We start from the raw sequence: 5,855 nt of genomic DNA, 5'->3' as shown, positions 1-5,855 counted from the left end.
ATGGCTGGAGTAAAGGGAGCAATTTTTATATTGAAAGGAAGATTTAGGGACATATTTAATTCAGATTTTCAGCTGGACAAGAGAAACAAATTCTGGGTGACCAGCTGGCTTTCTGCAGATCATCATTGATTCATGAACTCTATTGTTATAACTCTGTTATTATACTGCAATGACCTTCTTGAAATGGATCCAAACATAAAACCTCTGGAAAGACATGAGCTCATCAGCTTAGCAGAGACAGCACAAAAAGTTCCTGATATGGAGTCCTCTTACAGACACTCAAGGATTCATACTGCCCTGACAGAGATGTGATACAAATCAGAGCATTAACAGGGTAGTATAAAAAGAGGAGAAGATATTGTAATGTGATATACTGCAGAACTGTCTATCAAGGTGGTAAGAACTGGAATGCCTTGTTTGTAAGTATTTGAGTTTCTTCTGAAAACTATATTAAATACAAAAGTGGCTTTGCTAAGGTAATATGTATGCTGCTTCATATTTCTTTCAGGAACATTATAGGGGCCTACTATAAATCTAGCTGAAGGAATACAAGTTCTTTCTAATAAATTGAAAGGTCTTGGGTCAGGACAAAATTAAGAGTGCAAATTGACCAGAGCAACAGGAAGAATACAGTTTCTGTTCAATGAAAATGTTTTCTATGAAGCACCAAAAGTTAGTTGAGAGTAATAAAAAATAAATACAGGTGTAATGTTCCTGTCTTAAATAACTTAAAAATAAGGTGACAAATCAGTCATTTTTGTCTGGATTCTCAACGATAGGCTAGCACTCTGTGTTCTAATGAAACATTTCTGTAGGACCTGCATATCTAGACTTCTAATGAATGCAAGCCCTGACTTTTCCCAAATTTGTCACTGCAGTCTGAGTATTCACTTGTTATTTAAGCTTCTGCTAATTTTTTGGCAAACTAAACATTCTTAAGAATGTTCCCAGACATTAAAGCCAACTAATATGAAATGGACAAAATCTAGGCTTATTCCTCAACCTTCAAAATAAGGGGCCTGAGGCAAAAAACCTATGGGAAAGGATAGATCCCATGAATGTTTCATATCCCAAACTGTATCTGAGAATTATCTGAAACTGCCAGTTGACATGGACTGACTAATCTGTATTATGGTATCAACACACAATGTCTAGAGCAAACAACATATTTTCAGACATTGAGTGGGAAGCAATTTGCTGGGTGTAATTTGTGCAAATGCACTTATTCTCTTTTCCCTCTACATTCCTTACAGTTTTTCCACTGTAAAAGAACAATCTCAACATCTCCATTAGCATTCAGGTTGTAGCCCTTATGGTTCTTCCAGCATGGGAAACACAGGTCTTGGTGAACTTCCCAATTAACTTGTCAGAAAGAACACCAAAACTATGTGTTCTCTTCTAAATTTATTTGGATCTGCCCATATGATTCCCTTCGGTAATGGTGAAATTACTCAGGAGAGAGTTCCCTGTAGACATGGAATCCTTTTTAATCCTTTATCTCTACATGAGAATAAAATTATTTTCAGTCCTTATTATCTGCAAGATTTTTGCCCCCCTACACATGGTAACCATTAATAACATCTGTTACGTTTGGGATACCTCTGAATTGTGGTGGTAGAAATGGTTCTCTTCATGTTGTTCCCTTGTATCTCCACCGTATGTCCCACAGGTTTGTCACATAATAGCCTATATACTCATATGTACTTCTGTCTACCTGGGCATTTCCTAATGCAGAATTTCTGCTGTTGTTCTTCCATTGGACCAGCATCCCATATTTTGATGTTTCATTTCTGTAAAAAAATCAGGACTGCAGCATTTGGTTTCATTGATCAGCTTAGACATTGCTGTATTCCATGACTCGCTCATAAAACAGTTTGCATTTTATGAAAAGTATTTTCACAAATAACATTGTGCTTTTAGAGATCACATAGACTGTGCTGTTAAAGATCTCATGATGTAAGGATTTTTTTTATGTACCTCAGCAAAACCTGGTAGAGCAGTCAGCCTTAGTAACAAAGTATAACAGGTGTAATTAATCATTACACTGCAAAATAATAGCTCATATTAGGGAAAAGGTGAGCATCACCTAAAATCCATGCTTTTATTTATTTATTTATTTTTTACTATAAACCTGACAAATCAATACCATTTACCACAGTACACACACACACACACACACAAAAGAGACTGTATGACTGTACTTATTAGTATGGATCTATGTGATAAGTTCTAATAAATAGAAGATGTATCCTGTTAAGAAAATGAAAAATTTCTCAAACAAACCTTGATTAAAGGAGACATACTTCTTCTTAGGTGTCTGACTATAATGATACACTATTGGAAGATTATTCCGGAGTTTTAGTAGTTTATATGTATGTACAATAATCATCAGAACTGTTAGGGTGAGGAAGACTTCTTAGACTTTTGACTAAACTAACAGTTTTTTCCAAGAGCAAGGGTCAGAAACTTTATGGAATTAGTTTTCTCCATTGCTCACTTGCAATGAATGGTAAATTGCTTCCTGTGTATTGTCCTATTTCTATGGCTGGTTGTGAATTGCTGCCCTAAATAATGAACTAAAAATATGAGTTCATTTCTGTACTGTATTATGAATGTGTTATTGTCACAGCATGTAATTACAATCATTCACAGTGTGAACATGAGGTCTGAATAGTAAATTGTCCTGAAAACAGTCTTCTGTGAATTTATGAATTTCCAAGCTTACCTCTCATAATGATTAATACTATATTACTATTTCACTCTCAGGTCATTCAGCAGAACAGCCACCATACCTCAGAAGTCATGGAAGTGAAAAAGCACTTATTGCACAATGAAAATAAGGTCTTATGACAAGGTAATTAATGGATATTACCCTTTTATAGAACGAAGATGCAGACAATAAATATATGAAATCATCAAAAGATCTTCTGATACTGATGCTAAGAGGAAAAGTTAAAAATGGGATTGTCAGAGTAAGAAAAGAATAGCTTTATAGTGTCATTTGGCACCATTTGTAGTGGGAGGAACAATTTTCCATAGGCAGGGAGGAAACATCTACAAAACAAGAAAATAATAAATACTCCGTTATCAAGACATTTTTGTACCAGTAGTGAGAAGATTTGTACTTTGCAGCATTGAGTGTTCAAGTTTTCAAGACAAATCTGTTCATATTAATCTGTAATGACAATGTATGTCTCATAGTGAAAAATGTCTGCAATGAACTTTGAGGCAGGAAATTTTCTGATTTTTTTCCTTGAGCTGTTATACTGCAGTAGTGGTTCTCTACAAAATACATTCAGAAAATTGACTTACTTGTATTATAAACTACACACTTGATGTTTAAAAAAAAGACTACAAAATTGGGTATTGCTACCCTTTATCCAACTTTCATCGAATTATTTTTTATGAGAAAAAAAAAAAAGTGCTTTTTTCTTTCCCCCATTTTAATTCCTCTTCCAAAATATTGTGTGTTTGTTTTTTTTTCAGTAACCCATGCAGAATCAAGTATGATCACACAGAATGAGAAAAGCCATTTTGTATGAAACCATTTCATATATATTTTTAAAAATGATTGCACTGCTACAGAAATTTTTTAGCTGTCACCTTTCAAAATTGAAAATTTATTTCCCAGATGTCAATAGTTTATACAATTTCTTTTATTTTCAATTCTTTACAATTTTTACGTGGATTTTTAATATACTGTGAAGGAATGCAATAAATACATTAATCCTTTTCAAATTCTGCTATCAAACTGTTGGCTTTAACAAGAGATTTGTTGCTTTTTATTGGTTTGTCTATAGACTTAACAAGAATAACTTTACAGAATACTTAGACTGCTGAACATAGATGACCTTTAAAAATACTCCCATGGTATGTCTCTATACCTGGGCCTTAGCCCTTGTCTCTTTTGAAATAATTAATAACATCATTTGAAGCAACAGAATAATATTGTTCAAAAAATCAGATTTTATATTACAGTTTACATGTTTGGCAGTTTACTTGTTATTTAAATGAAGTGAGTCTGCTAAATTCCTCTGTAACTATTGCAATAACTGAGAAATACTGTCAATCTGTTAAGCACAGGTTTCTCCTCTAGTCACACACAAAGGGAACAAGCAACCTTAACTGATATTGAAATATTAAAGTAAAATTGTATAACAATGTTCACAAAGTAGGGCCTCAATCTCAGTGATTTTAGTGTGTGTTAGGCACCTGAAAACATCTGTAAGTTTACTCCTGCATTGAACAGGAAATACCATGTTGATCTAGGAGCCAACTGGCTGTATTAGGATCTCTGGGTTTGACATCTGACTTTACTTCATTGTAGTAAAAAGAAGAGAAAAAGAAGAAAAACTTGTTTGAAACACAAATTCTGAAGCAGTTTTCTGCTTCAAGATGCACCAAGCATCTTGAATGCTTAAGTGCTATGAAAAATGTAACAACGACTGTCTGACCCTCGTAAAAGCCACTGCAATACCTGTAATTATAGTATTTTAAGCACTGTTATTTCTAATCTTCTTCAAAAGTTTGAAATGAAAATGATCATGAAACATATGCACTTAATTAAGATTCAAGATTCACCTCATTTTTCATTTTTGCCTGTTTTACACTGACTTTCTTTTTGTTCCTAGGTAAGCACAGAGGTTCAGAGAATAAAGTATACTGCCACCTCCTTCTGGAATACTAGAACTACATGAATCTGCATCATCTGCTGGGTTAGCCTAGGATAATATGATGTGAGAATCCATCTATTTATAAAAGATCATAAAGAATGAAGTGATAAAACAGTCCTGATTTGTTCTCTTCTTCTAATGAGCTTCTAGATCAAAAGCAAAGTCAATGTTTTTCAAGTTCATAAACTAAATATACAGAAAGTGCCATAGTCTACTGCCAGTTGCTATTCACTTTGAGCACTAACTTTTATTTTAGAGAATATTACTGATACTGGAATAGTATTTGAGATACGTAAGGGTAGCAGAATCCTGTATTAATGCAACACTGTTCCAGATTCAATCTGATCACTTCTGTTAGTCATTGTGCATGTAATATTCATGTATCTAGTGTAAGAGATAGTAAGGAACTATAAGGCATGAAAATCTGCTTTCACTTATAGGATATCTGCAGGATAATCTGTGAAGTTTGCAACAGAACAACTTGCTTCCCTAAAGGCCTGACCAAGCCCAGCCAGCCCTATTCAAAAACCAGCCTCCATTTTATTCTGAAGTGAGTGTCTGAGGACTGCAAGTCCCTGAGCATGTCTGGCAGACAAAGCATCAACACAGGGGAAGAAGAATAAAAAAGGCCAGACTCCTCCATGTAGCAGAGACCAAGAAAATTTCACCTTGAAATAGTCTCCAGAGAGAAGGTCTGTAGGCAATAAATGAAGACTTTCTTATCAATAGGTAATCTGTAAATTCCCAACACCTTGTTATTTTTTGTCTCCATTTAAATATTACTACTGTAGAAAAGGAAACTGGATGTGAGAAAAAGGTCAGAGAAAATTAAGACAAATCTTTAATAGTCCCATTTAACTGGCTAGGGTTTGTTTGTTGGTTTTTGAATTGCATTTAGTACCTATAACAGAAGTGAACTAGCTTAGTTTTCAGAGGAGAGACTTATGATATGGTGATCAATGGTTACTTAAATTTTCCTAAGCGATAATCAATAAGGATTTGCAGTTTGTGAAACTGTATCCTGTCTAAAATGTGTTTATATCTAATGGAAACTTTTCAAGTCTTCATACCTCAGCTTGGATACCTTTGTGTTTGTAAGTATGAAACCTGCTGTATATGTAGTTTAGATATATTATATGTGCTGTCTGCATAAAATATAACTAAGTTATGGGAAGAAATGAT

At 34.2% G+C, this 5,855-nt stretch overlaps 1 long non-coding RNA gene across 1 annotated transcript; it reads left to right on the top strand.

Moving 5' to 3' along the window:
* The first annotated feature begins 349 nt into the window (after window positions 1-349).
* On the top strand, window positions 350-5,500 carry LOC116486547. The gene is made up of 3 exons (XR_004252972.1): window positions 350-419; window positions 2,767-2,854; window positions 5,114-5,500. It is a non-coding gene; the product is annotated as an uncharacterized LOC116486547 (long non-coding RNA).
* Window positions 5,501-5,855: the final 355 nt, after the last annotated feature.

Source organism: Aythya fuligula, chromosome 2 (genome assembly GCF_009819795.1).
Source record: "Aythya fuligula isolate bAytFul2 chromosome 2, bAytFul2.pri, whole genome shotgun sequence".
NCBI classification, from domain to species: domain Eukaryota; kingdom Metazoa; phylum Chordata; class Aves; order Anseriformes; family Anatidae; genus Aythya; species Aythya fuligula.
The sequence above is the reverse complement of the archived record's forward strand: the minus strand, read 5'-3'. Positions and strand labels throughout refer to the sequence as shown.